Source organism: Adiantum capillus-veneris, chromosome 7 (assembly GCF_014529385.1).
Source record: "Adiantum capillus-veneris isolate H3 chromosome 7, ASM1452938v2, whole genome shotgun sequence".
NCBI classification, from domain to species: domain Eukaryota; kingdom Viridiplantae; phylum Streptophyta; class Polypodiopsida; order Polypodiales; family Pteridaceae; genus Adiantum; species Adiantum capillus-veneris.
In genome coordinates this window covers 34,094,556-34,109,239 of record NC_140937.1, presented here as the reverse complement: position 1 = coordinate 34,109,239, position 14,684 = coordinate 34,094,556, and positions in this window count along the sequence as shown.

The following is a 14,684-nucleotide window of genomic DNA, read 5'->3' as shown; positions in this document are numbered from 1 at the left end:
CCGTGAAGACTTCGAGTCCATTTATTTTTTGGCACCAAATAGAATGTTCTATTCCAAAAAGAATTGAATACAACCATATGCAGAACAATCTCCACGAGTATGGCATAAGATGTTCTCCAAAAAATTCCCCGGGGTATTCACATTGTTCCTCCATTGCTGCCTTTGCCTGATAGTGTATGTCTGACTGATTTCTGCATGAGTAGAAAGTTACAAGCATATTAACCAGGTTCCTAGGTATCGCGTACTGTGTGTGTGTGTGTGTGTGTGTGTGTGTGTGTGTGTGTGTGTGTGTGTGTGTGTGTGTGTGTGTGTGTGTGTGTGTGTGTGTGTGTGTGTGTGTGTGTGTGTGTGTGTGTGTGTGTGTGTGTGTGTGTGTGGCCCTCCCCATCCCTAGGGTAAGGTACACTTAGTGGGGGAAAGGCCCACTAAGTGGACCTATCCCCTCACCAAGTGTTTTAATGATTTTAATAGTGTCAAATCGTGCTCCTGAAAATTGATTGTTCTGTAAAAATTTATTGATATAGTTTGTGACCACCTGCTTAGAAAATCCATTTTTTTCAAACATGTTGATTAGACATACTATGTCCTGATATGCAATTGATAGGTGCGAGGCATTATATACAATTGGCATAACTTGTGATATACATACTTTAGCTGCCATCGCTTTGGGTCTATTAGCTGATGAATGTATAAATGAGATACTATTTATTGGTAATCCGTCCTTTTTCCAAAACGTAGATGAAGTAAAGTCCCCAATATACGGTCGTAGCAATCCTATTCTTTTGTTTAAATATTTTGCACTATGTGTATCAGATGTTTGCTTCATATTGATGATGTCCAACGGATATATGGTAAAGGGGTCCTCATGGGACAAGGGTTTATTATGGTTTAAACATTGTAACACAAACCTGTTGTTAATGAATAGTAAATCATCCATAAACCTCCATGAGTAAAGAAAAGCAGCCATCATTTCCAATTCGCCCAACTTTGCGAGTTTTTTAATGAGCTTAGTTCAAACCTCGCCAAATATAAGTTACACCAAATAGGGGAACACGAGTACCCCATTGGTATGCCTTTCTTTTGTTTGTATATGTCCCGCCCAAGCTGAATGTAACAATGATCCAATACAAACTGGTTTAATCCTTTAAAATAATCAAAGGACCAAGTGACTTCTTTGTATTTTTTTGGTAAGGTATATCTGCTTTTTTACTCGTTTGAAACCCATGTAACTTGCAGATGAAATGATTCTCAATATGTCTTCCATAATTATGATCAAGCCATTAACTCCATCATGGGGAATGGCTTCATAGCAGGATTTTATGTCAAAAGAATATATAGAGAATATTTGTGGAGGCAGGTTTATAAGGAAATCAAATTGATTATTGATTAACCAATAACAATTCGTGTGTGTGTGAACAAAAACTTTATATTTAAGGTGCAAGTGTTCCGTGATCTCAATAAATCCAGTGTTCAAAGCTGACAACATGGATGATATTCTGGCTGTGATTTCTGAGAATAAACAGTTATGTGCATTTGTAATCCATCGAAACTCTTTTTTGTGAAGCTTATAGTTCCCCATTAGGAATGGTAATGTAGGTGTTTTAGGTGTTTCTAGGTTCATTCTTTCACAAAATCCATTAACTTCTTCTATTAGTTCTGGTTCAGATAGAGGTGCCCTAATAAACTCTTCGGACAGAAGTCTAGTTTTTGCTTTGATCCTTGCTAACTTCTTGCAAATGAAGATCGGAGTTTGTGCAGACTTATCAATACCACAAATATATATGAATCGCATAACATAATTTAGTTCATCCATTAGCTCCTCATTTAAAAACCAAGGTGTTTGATTCTTTCTAAAGTTTGAAAATGTCTCCTGAAACTGTTTGAGGATCAAGTGTTTGATGAAATCATGGTGTTCCGAAGTACTAGAAATATGCATAATGGTGCATATTGTATCCCATGCTAGGCAAAACTCTTTTATCACAGGGCTAGGATTGACAGGAACATAAGGTATATGGTTAAGACCCTTACTGATAAATTCTTTAAGTAGAGGGTGTCTGAATACATTGGGTGAAGTAGATAAAACATGTTTTCCAATATTCCCAAAGTCTACTAAGTGATTAGCAACCTATTATGCGAGAGACATCCACATTCCTCATTATCATTAATGAACTCCGTAAATGTGGATCTTGGCTTATACATATAGTGAGCTATGCTTTTAGCGTACTTCCACCCAAAGACAATTTTAAAATATGATAAGGATCTTGGGATACTAAAATGAGCGAGAATTCTACTAAAGAAAGAGGTAGGGTGAATAAAATCCATGAATTTATTGCAGAAGAGCAAGTGTACAAACCTACCATTCTTTCTATGCTTTTTTACCAATGTTTGTAAGCCATTACCTTTTATGTATAAAGTTCGTACCTCTTCCTCCTGGGTGTTGTACTCCAAGGTTTTGGTGGTGTCACCTAGATCGTCTGAGCCCCAAAATTGCCGTGGTCTTTTTGTGGATGAAGAGGCAAAACTGCCAGGGGTGTTGGTAATTCTTTTCATTGGTTCCTTTCCTTTCATAGGCTTGAGGATGCTTTCAATGGTTTGAGCAATGGGAGTGGATTGAATTTTGGGAAGAAGAGGAGTTCCAGGGGAGTAAACCACCAGCCCTTTAACACTAGGTTGGTAACCTAACAGGACATAAAAGTGTCCTTTCAGGGTTTTGAAAAAGTGTCCTGTTAGGTTGGTAACCTAACAGGACATAAAAGTGTCCTTTCAGGGTTTTGAAAAAAACCTCCAAAACCATAGTAGATCCACTCATTTTGTAAAATCCTTTCATGAGGTTATAGTTCAAGGCCTACCACACATGGAAAAAATAAGAAACTTGTAAAATTTCTCATCTTTTGGTCACACCAAGCCTCCAAAGTTGATGGACCAGTGCATTTTTATCAAAACAGTCATTTCTTACGTTTTGTTGCATAAAAATAATATTAGGGATTTTTATAGGACTTGAGATAAATTCCCTAGTTAACTTCAATGGGTTGGTGATCAGAACATATGATTCCTTCTCACTCACTATTTTTTGTTTTGCCAAAATAAATAGGTACAAAAAAGTTGATTTTTTACCATTCTGCAAACCTATCATCAAAGTTTCTATAGCCACGCTCAATACAAATAATATATGCATGTTTTCTTAGTTCCCTATTGTCCTTTATGTTCGTAAGGAGCCATGGAGCATGTCAAAAGAATAATACATATCTTACCAAGGGGAATCTTGGGGACAAAGATGAAGTGCTAAATACAGCAAACATGAAAAAATTGGGTTCAACATTATGAGTTGTAGAATCCCATAGAAACTATTCAATATCTAGCCAAATTTGATCCTTATGACTAGATATGGTTACTACCTACAAAATGCATGTAGTTGTCACAAGAAACTAACAATATTGAAAAAGCTATACTTGATATACTAGAATGTTTTGTTTTCTTCTATAATTAAAAAAATCAACCATCGTTGTGTGCTATGCAAAATAGGGTATTAGGTGTCCCAAAACTCAAGTAATCTTAGCTTTATGTTACAATATGCAACATAGAAAATCAAAAATGCATTTGGATATCATGAAATCCACCAAAAAAATCATAGAAGAGCTAAAATTGGCTAAAAAACAGGATTTGATAATTTTTGTAATTTGGTCATAACTTATAGCTTTAATATTTATTTCTTCCTAGAAGCATCAGGACATGTTGAGGACTACTAAAGATAGTTCTCTATCATTATAGACCTCACAAAAATGAATTCTAGAGTGGTATAGTTGCAAAAAGTTGAAAAAAGCCAAAAACAGGACCCGTTTTTCACACAGTTTAGGTTGTGAAATGTTGTGCAAGGACAAGGTTAAAGATGGAATTGATATTCCAAAAAAATGTCGAGTTTTTTTCAGCTCACGAGAAAAATTTCTAGATAGATAGCACCTCAAAATCCATTTTGAAACTCTTGACATAACTCAAGGAAAATGGTCACTTAACAGGACATAAAATTGTCCCATTACCAACCTAGTGTTAACTGCTTCAATTAGTTGCTCATGAAAGGCATAATATACAATGACTGCATGGCGCAGCTCCACAGGGAAGGCAGCCACCCAGGCAATGAAGGCATAGATCTGTGCTGGTCCTGAAGAAAATTGGAAAATTTTAGGAAGATTTTGAAAAACATTCCAGAGTAGTTGGTCAAACCATATGATCGAGGCCGAGCAAGTCGAGTTAGCATCCAATTTCCTACATTGGCATTTGACAAAAGGTCTATAAGTGTTCCAACAGCTTCTCAAGAATCTTTTATGGTCTTTGAGTTTGTCTGTGAGTGCCAATCCTTTGGTCCTAGCGATGAGCTTCGAGTTGGGACACTTGTTCGAGTCCACATCTGAAAGTTTAACTTGGGGAAGATCAAAAGGTAAGTTGGAAGAAAGTAGGTGTTTGGCTTGGAGAGCTAGAGTTTGGCATTGATCTACTACTTCAGGGGCAAGGCTACATAAGAGAGCTATAGCAGAGATAGAAAAAGGGGTGCAATGGTTAATTAGCTCAAAATCCCATAGTTTATTATCTAGACAAATGGCATCAAGCTCTACCTGTCTGGGAAGAAGAATAGGGATAGCTTCCGAGAAGACTTTAGAGATGGATTTTTCGCAGAATTTGAGATAGCTAGAGATGCAATGGCTTCTCTTTCTTCAGGGTCAAGGAGATCAAGATCGAGTAATGGGTTAACCACATTCTCGCTATGTTTGATTTCTAGGGGGGCTGCCGGGAGATTGTTAATGAGGTAAAGTCTATTAACAATAGTGGGGAGGGAATTAAAATAGAACTCCAAGTCTGTACGATCCTGGAAATCAATGAAGCAAGGAGAAAGAAGAAAATTATCTAGAGAGGAAAGAAGCTTAGGAAGATCTTTTCTTGCTACTGCTAGAAGGGAGATCCAATCATTGACTGAGGCTATACAAAGAGCAAACAAGGAGTGGTTGGAAATTGCCTCTTTCTCAAAATCCAGAAGCTTCTTATGAAAATTTGGGCCTTTAAAGCATGATAGTATGCATTGAGTCCCCAATGGTGGAATTGGAAGGTCCTTAATGTCGGCGTAGCCGAGTTTTGTCAGGGATGAAATCCATCCAGCCTGATAAAACGGACATCAAGATAAGTATATGCTATTAGTATAGTGCAATTCACTATATAGTGACAGTCCGGCCAAAGACTGCCTGGAATATATTGTGTGTGTTTACTGTTATTTTTCCAACTGTACAGAACTATATATGAATTGCACCATTGAACACAACTAGTAGACTTCAAGGCATGATACAATCATATTTACACAATCAGAGAACATCATCATAAATTATTGAATTAATTTTTCAAGAATGAAGTACAATATGTCACTCAGGAGGAGTAGGATGTCCTCTGGTAAGTGAAGGAGAGATCGGTACCTGCCACCATCCAAACATCAAAGCTTATTAGAATAGGCTACAATGAATGGGTAGACAGGTACCAAGTGACCTCTGCCACTTGTTATTGCTGTCACATCCCTAGAACAACCTCCTACTATTATCCTGAATTTTGATCTTTTACAATGGTCGGTTCAAAAACCGCTTTTGCTTTCCTAGGTAAGTATTCCCTAGTCCTATAGGGTTCTACTCTAGGTGATTTAAGCTCCAATCTGGCCATTTGTAGCTTATTATTAATTGCCTTCATGTTCTCTGGGTTACTATTCACCCTAATTCGTGCAGTCAGCCTTACTTTGTTTGGTTCCTGTATCAGACAAGCATTCATTTCATGAGCATTGGCAATCATTGTACTCGATATTTGAAAAACATTTGCCAGAGTTTTGTTTGTTTTTCTAAACAATTTTCAAAAAACACCATAATCGTATCAAGGTTTCAAACATTCCAATTATCTTCCTGTACGTGATTCAAAACCTGCTCTCAAAAAAACCAGTCATTTGTCTTGACAAGCAACCAGTTGTCTTCCAAAAAAACCTTAATATTCATGTCTTTCCAAAAACCACCTTTATCAATACCTGCAAATGATTGGGTAAGCATAATCCAGTCTCAACCACAAAAAGCATTTCCTTATTCAGATTAAGTCTGTAACCACCAAGTTACTCCTATAATTATGTTAACTTTGAGCAAGAATGTGTTTTCAACCAGCTTGGTTCCCTACATCCCCCCCTTTTTTTTAAAGATTTTGTATTCTCGGACCAGCTAAGCCCGCCCGCTCATTCGCTACGATATGTTTCCGAATCAGAGAGTAAATTTGCGAAAGGATTCCTTAAGTCCAGCAATAAATGTGATTCAAAAACCGCTCAAAAACCACAGTTATTATACCATTTTTTCTCGACAAGCGACCACTTCCATATTTATTATCTTCCAGAACCACTTTATGTAAACATGCATCTGATCAGGTATGCATAACCGAGTGTTATCAACAACCAGACGACATTTATCTGCATGCATCTGTGTGATTAAGTGGGTGTTTAAAAAATCTCAAAAGCGGTCTAAGTACTCAGACATTATATTAGTTGATCAAGCATGTGTTATCTCCTCAATATTCCTGTTGCAGGTTCCCAAAGTCCTAGTTTCCTTATTTTTCAATTAGGCATTTCATCTTGTTTGAATATACTCAATAAACCAGTACTCCAGCCAATCACATCAGCTCATGCCCAGTACGAAATCTCTATAGCAAACGATATTCAGAGATTCATAGTTTTGTTTAATCAAATGCACCAGTAAAGATCAGTCCAGTTTATGCTTTTAAAGACCAGAATTCTCGAGTAAGGACCAGTACTCTGTTGCGTGCTTTGAAAACTGTTTTATGCATCTTTACACTATCGGATTAGTGCATGCTTTCTTTTATGCTATGCAGGTCAGCATGATCCAGATGTTAAATGTGCTAAATTTATGAAGAATCTTTCATACACAATCATCCTTATTGACCCCATACGTATACCTTAGTTTATACCTCAGCTATTCGTATCAAGACAGTGCACCATATGTGTACGTATGGTGTGTTATGCTCAGTAGATCAAGGTGGGGATCTACCTGTGAATTCGCTATTGCCTCTCTCAGCATTTAGGAGATGCCTCTACAGGGAGTGTTAATGCGCGGAGTCTCCTCCACTTCCTTTGGTTCGGTCCAGCTTTTGGGCGCTGATGCCTGTGTGTGCGCGATGGGCGATGGTGCAGGTGTGGTGTGTGTGCGCAATGGGCGATGGTGCATGCTGTGGTTCGCGTTGTGTTTATATGCCCCTCAGTAGCGCTACCCGATTTCGGTGATTAAAGACAGCCATGCTCCTGCCTCGGCTCAGAGACTATGTTTAGCAGTAATACCATCTATTATGCTTTATTCCTAGCATGTGAGATTGCTTTAAAAGTTATTATGTGCCCTGAATCCATTAGACCCTATTCCCGTGAAGACTTCGAGTCCATTTATTTTTTGGCACCAAATAGAATGTTCTATTCCAAAAAAAATTGAATACAACCATATGCAGAACAATCTCCACGAGTATGGCATAAGATGTTCTCCAAAAAATTCCCCGGGGTATTCACATTGTTCCTCCACTGCTGCCTTTGCCTAATAGTGTATGTCCGGCTGATTTCTGCATGAGTAGAAAGTTACAAGCATATTAACCAGGTTCCTAGGTATCGTGTATTGTGGGTGTGTGGGTGTGTGGGTGTGTGGGTGTGTGTGTGTAGTTGTTTTACCATAAATAATATGACATAATTGAACTTTTTACATTCAAAAGACAATTGGCTTTAGAAAAACGAAAAGATATCGTGTATGGCATAAGATGTTCTCCACGAGTATGGCATAAGATGTTCTCCAAAAAATTCCCTGGAGTATTCACATTGTTCCTCCACTGCTGCCTTTGCCTGATAGTGTATGTCCGACTGATTTCTGCATGAGTAGAAAGTTACAAGCATATTAACCAGGTTCCTAGGTATCGTGTACTCTGTGTGTGTGTGTGTGTGTGTGTGTGTGTGTGTGTGTGTGTGTGTGTGTGTGTGTGTGTGTGTGTGTGTGTGTGTGTAGTTGTTTTACCATACATAATATGACATAATTGAACTTTTTACATTCAAAAGACAATTGGCTTTAGAAAACAAAAAGATAATTAAAAAAACAACTCAGTCTTAGAATTATTTTTGTACAATGTTTGTAAGAATGAGTTCTCATTACAGTATACAAATAATAGATGAACTTCCCAAATAGTAAGTGAGTGTGTAATCTAGTGTAGGACAGCTTGCCAAAGTCAAAAGAACCTTCCAAGATAAGATAGAGTCCTTCCCTACATCCATCCAAACAAGACAACAATTTAGTTAGCCTTGGATGTGTTTTACACATATCAATGGACTATACCAGTTGTTATCCATGTCCATCTTACCAAAAAAAAAATTAACCTTAACAAGCTTAGTCGATAGATTTTAAGTAAAGATGTTATAACTTTTCTTTTTCTTAAAAAATCCTAGAGTTTAAAGTAAAAAGAATATCATTTTGATTAGAAGGCCATCACCCCTTCTAATCCAAGTGTCTGAATCCACCCCCCCCCCCCGCTTTTTGTAAGAAATTCATCAGTTTTATCAATTCCCAAAAAACCCAATCAAATGAAGTTTATATAATAAGTTTCTCTCCAAAAATTCCATTTAAAGTTCTCATCTAGAGTAGCAAGCTCATATTAAATATGTTTTTCAGTTTAGACGTCCATTATGGTAAAATGGATTCTGAATCATCCCACTATCACTTAATCATATTTCTCTTTTTAGCCCACCAAGTAACAAGGAACCCTGATAAAAAGCCAGGTTATGGGCCAAGCCATTAAGTTTTTGAAAAAAATATATGTCATGATTTACAGTGTTAGTTTCACCTCAACACTCAAAGCTTATAAAAAAAGCACCATCCGTCCAAGCGAATACATCCTAACTGAATAGAGTACATACCAATACTACAGTGGTACACAATAGGGTCCAACACCTCAAACCATTCTAAATCATTGCGCAGCTGGACAGATAACATCACCACCAACCAGCCGCCTATGTGATTGTAGGCAGTGCAATGTATAGCCTATCCTAATCAATAAAGTAGTAAGTACAGCAAAATGGTGCAACCGGGCTCAATCCCCTCTAAGAACCAGTGCATAGTAGGACAGAAAACACCACCCCCCCCCCAAGTATGTACCTATACCCAACAGGGCTACAAAGTCTATCTACTAAAAAGCGTCCGTAAGCCCCCATAATGTGTCTGATTACCATCAAAAACGATTTTCCAAGCTAAGTTGAGCAACAACAAACCCCACAACAAACCATTGTTAAGGTAGAGTAGTCCCCCAATCAAACCAGTTTTTTCAAAAAATTAACAAACGGTTAGCAGTTGGTATACCATACCCGGAGCATCATAAAATGCTTGAGACTAGTAATTAAGTGAAAAAAGCGACAACATTAAGTAACCCACGCAGCAATCTGATGCTCATTAAGCCACCAAGGTAGGCTCGGTTATACTGTCAACAGAGTAAAGTCAGGCTCAGTAGAGCGGTCAACAAAAAAGCCCGCTTTCAAAAGCCAATGTTAACCTCATGCCATTAGAAAACAGTGAATATGAATCGCAGCTATTGGTACCCAAAACACCTTTACCTTTCTCAATAACCACGAAGTACAACAGTCACCTGAGACCCAGTGGAAGGGTAAAAAGCCATGTCATAATATCATTATCATACATACTCACCATCCATGGAGGACCATACTAGATTCAGAGCGAAAACCTCATGCAAACCCACAATATCAAACACTATCTACAATAGTATTAACAAAGTGAAAATGCCCCTTTAAAAAACCTGCAAAGAAATATGCATGGGCAGAGTGGCCAACCTGAGTGACTGTTGTAGCGAGCTCCATACTGCAGTGTAAAACAAAACACAATTCTTTTTAAGCAGAACAACAAACAAAGCTAAGTGAGGGGCAGAAAAGCACCCTCACCTCTTTATATAGAGGAGGGAGGTGGGCCGCCAAATCCTAGCAATGAGCAAAATCAGCATGAGTGGAGTGACTCCATTCTGAGATAGTGAGGCCACCTACGTTGCAGAGAAAAAACCCTAGCGCCTTCACGGCAAGTTTTTGTTGTAGGGTAGTAAACCACTTAAGAAAAAACCGTATTTGCCAGTATTATAGATGGGCCAAGTCCCATGGTGTGGGACCTTATTAAAGTGAAGCTTAGGAGTTAATAAATAAATAAGCTAGGAGCTCTTAAGTACCACGGTGTGGGTGTGTGTGTGTGTGTGTGTGTGTGTGTGTGTGTGTGTGTGTGTGTGTGTGTGTGTGTGTGTACCCGCCCTATCCCAAGTACCAAACACAATGAGTCACTAGTAGACCCATTGTGAATGGGCCTACTACCTTATTAGAGAAATGAGATTATCTTGTTTAAAGTGTAACCCAGGCAAGTCATGATGAGTAAGAGTTTGTAAAATTATGTTGACTATTTGTTTTCTATTAAAGCCGTTATGGCAATATTTTGCTATTAGTAGTTTTATATCTGCCCAGGCAAGGAGATAGTTGGAAGAGGAGTAGATGATTAAATACAGTAGGCTGATACAAGTGCTGATTGCTGCTTTGTGAGGCCTATTACGTTTCCTCTTAATGAACTCCAAAGGTGGAAATTTAAGGAGATTGCTTTTCCACACATACCTAAGGTCGTATCCTCCAACAAAAGGAATATGAAGGGAGATAGATAGGTTAAGGAACTGTACCGAAGTGCAAAAAGCCACGTTGGATGTTATGAAATTGTGTAAAGAAGTAGGTTCAATCTCTAGACAGTGAGGATAAATCAAGCCAATTTCCTTGAGGAATGCTTTATCGTTGATGCTTAGTATGTCATCCATATATCTGTAAGTATGTCTGAACAGTGAGAGTTTTTCCTTCCTATATTCCATGGCTTGGAGAAACCATTTGTATTCAAAGAAGGCCAAGTAAATATGACACATAAGTAGAGAACATGAGAATCCCATGGGGATGCCTAGGCATTGGTTGAAATAGAGTCCACCAGAAACTATAGTACAATTATTAAGCAACCATGAGATGTAGAGACAAAGATTCTCTTCATTGAAGTGTAAGGGGTGTATGGAGTAAGTCTTTTTTAACCACTTAGGTTTTTTGGAAAGTAAAATGTAGAAAAGATACTTCTTTCTTGCATTGGAGAAATCCATCTTAATCACCTTGGCTAGAACATTCTTAAGGCCAAGATCCCCATCAAGGGGGATGTTTGCATAGCATTGTGTGATATCTGCTGTAAAAATGTGGAAGATTTGCTGAGGGAGGTTAAGTGAGACCTGCGTAGAGTTTTTTGTTAGCCAGAAGGGGTTGTACTGTACTTGTAGGAAGTCATTGTAGGTTTTTTGTTTAGTGGCGCAAATAAGTTCTAACTCAGCTAGTATTAGGTCAAGGCAAAGAGTGATATCCTTGATGATATCAATAAAGATACCATTGGAAGCGTCAGATATCCATCTAAACTTAGGCTTATGTATTTTATAGGTGGGAAACAATACTGGTAGTTTAGTTTTCAGTACAAAATAGCCTAGATTCCCTAAGTGTTTTGAAATGTTACTGGTAATTGTTTGTAATGAAGAGTTAATTCTACATAATTCTTTTTGCGACACCCGATTGCAGGCAGCATTCCAAGCTAGGTTTTTGTAGATAAGAGTGGGACACTTAGAGCTTTTGTCAAGCCCGACTATGAACCATTTATTATAAATAGTTTGAAAATCAAGAGCAAGGTGTGATGTAAGCCAGGAGTCATCAGTGGATAACCATTTTTTAGGAATTTGTGATATTTTTTGCAAGAAACATTCTTTCACTACTTTAGTTAAGTCCGGTAGGACTGTCATCTCCAGTCGGAGAGCACTGACAAGGTTAGTGAGGCAGCTTAGTACAGCTGATAGAGCAAGGTAAGGGTTTTTGGGGGAGTTAGGTATGTGATTGAGCCCATTGGCCAAGATTCTACGTACTTTAATATTTTCAATAATGATAAGATCACAAGTACAAACGTGCCTACCATATGTATCAAAGTTCTTGCAGAATGTGATAAATTGATAGCATGTACATTCGGGAACAGATTCATGCCAAAGAAAATGATTACTGTAAACCAAGTTTTTTACGGGTGGTTGATACTTCCATCCAATGAGTATATTATCGAGTAATTTGTGATTGCCAAAAAGAAGGTCAAAGCACTCACAAAAAAGGGGTTTAGGTTGTATCCAATCGAGAAGTACATTGTCTAAGAGAGTGTCTGTAGATATATATCCTTAGTTTGGAGCAACCTTGTTGAGAGTTCTTTGACTGCAAGGGCTTGTAGTAACCTGCAATATTACCAAGGATTACAATTCAAGGAAATTCCTGATGGGGGAGTTTCTGCCTCTTCCCTTGGTGTAGCTACGAGTCTTCCCCCAATTAGAGGAAGATCTAGGAGTTAAAAAAGGAGTAAAGGAGTTGGGGGTAGTAAGAGAGTTGGGTCTTTTCAGAGTAGGGTAATCATCCTCATCAATACATGGTTTGAGTAAGCTAGTGATGATCTTAACGCCTTTGTAGTTAGCATAAGTAGTTAGGTAGATCCCTGGTTCATCATATTTTAATTCTTTTAAGATATCTAGCATTAATCCACAAAAGATGTTAAAGGCAATCTGAGCAATTATTATCTATTTAGCTTGGCCTCCCAACCAAGAGCAAATAAGAGAGAGGTGAAAATTCACTGGTTTTTCTGGGAAGAGTAGATCAAGATGGGTTAGAATGAATCAAATGGCATGATCAAACCACATGATGCTAGATTCGCAAGAGGCTTTAGGATCAAGAAATCTGCAGGCACATTTTACATAAGGCCGATAAACATCCCATATGGATTCTATGTAGAAGTCCACGTTACTTCTAGCAAATTCCATGTTTCCTTTAGTACGGATGTAGAGGCCAGTATTGGAAGGGCATTTAGAATGGTCAATGAGCTTGAGATTGAAGGGTGCTTTGATGAGCTCCCCTTTGTCAAGAAATTGTCCACCTTTTAAGAGCTTGAGTCTGCAGTTTTCCACAATAGAGGCAGGGAGGTTGGCAAGGTATATCCACGTTTCACTCAGAATGGGTGCTAAGAACGCCTTGTTGGGTAGGACCCAAAGCTGATGGTCAACCCCAAAAGATTCAATTTCAATTTGTCTAACAGGTAAGACAAGAAAAACTTTAGAGATTTTTGGCACCATTTTCAAGAGGTTAGAGTCATTGAGGGAACAAAGATTACTCTGAAATTCTTTGACGACTTCAAGAGCCGCAGTATCCCTACAAAAGATACCACCATTTTGAGGAATATTTGGGGTAGCTGGTGTACAAACAAAAGATGGATTGAGGCCGCACAACTTCCTTAAAAAGTTAGACAGATCAGCACCATAGGAAGAGAATAGGGCAAGCTCTTATTGGTATTGTGAAGAAAGTATGGGAAGTTGGGCTATGTACTGGGCAATCAAATCTACCCTTCCTTGGAGTCCTTGTCCAGGGTAGCCAAAACTTTAACCCAATCATTAAAAGACATCATGTGCAAGATAGACAATTTTTTGTCTGAGGTAAGAGCCAAGTCATATATTAGTCGAGAGGCATCCAAGCTGTTAATACATTTGAGGACAAGAGACGTGGCCACTGAGAGGGGCTCAGAGGTCAATTCCAATCCTTGTGAGAGAGCAAGAGTCTGCAATATTTCAAAAAGTATAGTGAGGTTACATTTACTTACTCTAGTAAGTAATACAATCCTTGGCCTTTCTAGCAAGGAAGGGTCTGGTTCTAACTGCCAAAGAATTATTTGGTTTACGGTCTTTAAGGTACAACTTAATCTGTTCGAGAATCTTTGTATGATTCTTAGGGCTGTGTTTTATACTCATGCGGGTTGTCATTCTAAAGGGTTTGTGGTCCTGAAAAGGAAAAATTTAAACATGAATAGGATCAGTTACTATAGCTTGGGCCTGCAAACCTTAAACCAACAAAGTCAAAGACTACAATAGCCGTGAGCAGGAGACCAAAAATAAAGTCTATGAAGGACCACCTAACACCAGTCAACCAGTCAAGGGATTACAGACTGTGGATCCATCCTAGAGCTAAATTTTGAAATTAGTTTCAAAATCTAGCATCCAGATTTTTCTAGAAAGAAAAACCTTATGTATAGGATGTTGTGTAGTTGTTTTACCATAAATAATATGACATAATTGAACTTTTACATTCAAAAGATAGCTGGCTTTAGAAAAACGAAAAGATAAGTACAAAAACAACTCAGTCTTAGAATTATTTTTGTACAATGTTTGTAAGAATGAGGTCTCATTCCAGTATACAAATAACATATGAACTTCCCAAATAGTAAGTGAGTGTGTAATCCACTATAGGACAGCTTGCCAAAGTCAAAAAAACCTTCCAAGATAAGATAGAGTCCTTACCTGCATCCATCCAAACAAGACAGCAATTCAATTAGCCTTGGATGTGTTTTACATGTTTCAATGGACTATACCAGTTGTTATCCATGTCCATCTTACAAAGTCATAAAACCTTCCAAGATAAGATAGATTCCTTACCTACATACATCCAAACAAGACCACAATTCAGTTAGCCTTGGATGTGTTTTACACGTATCAATGGACTATACCAATTGTTATCCATGTCC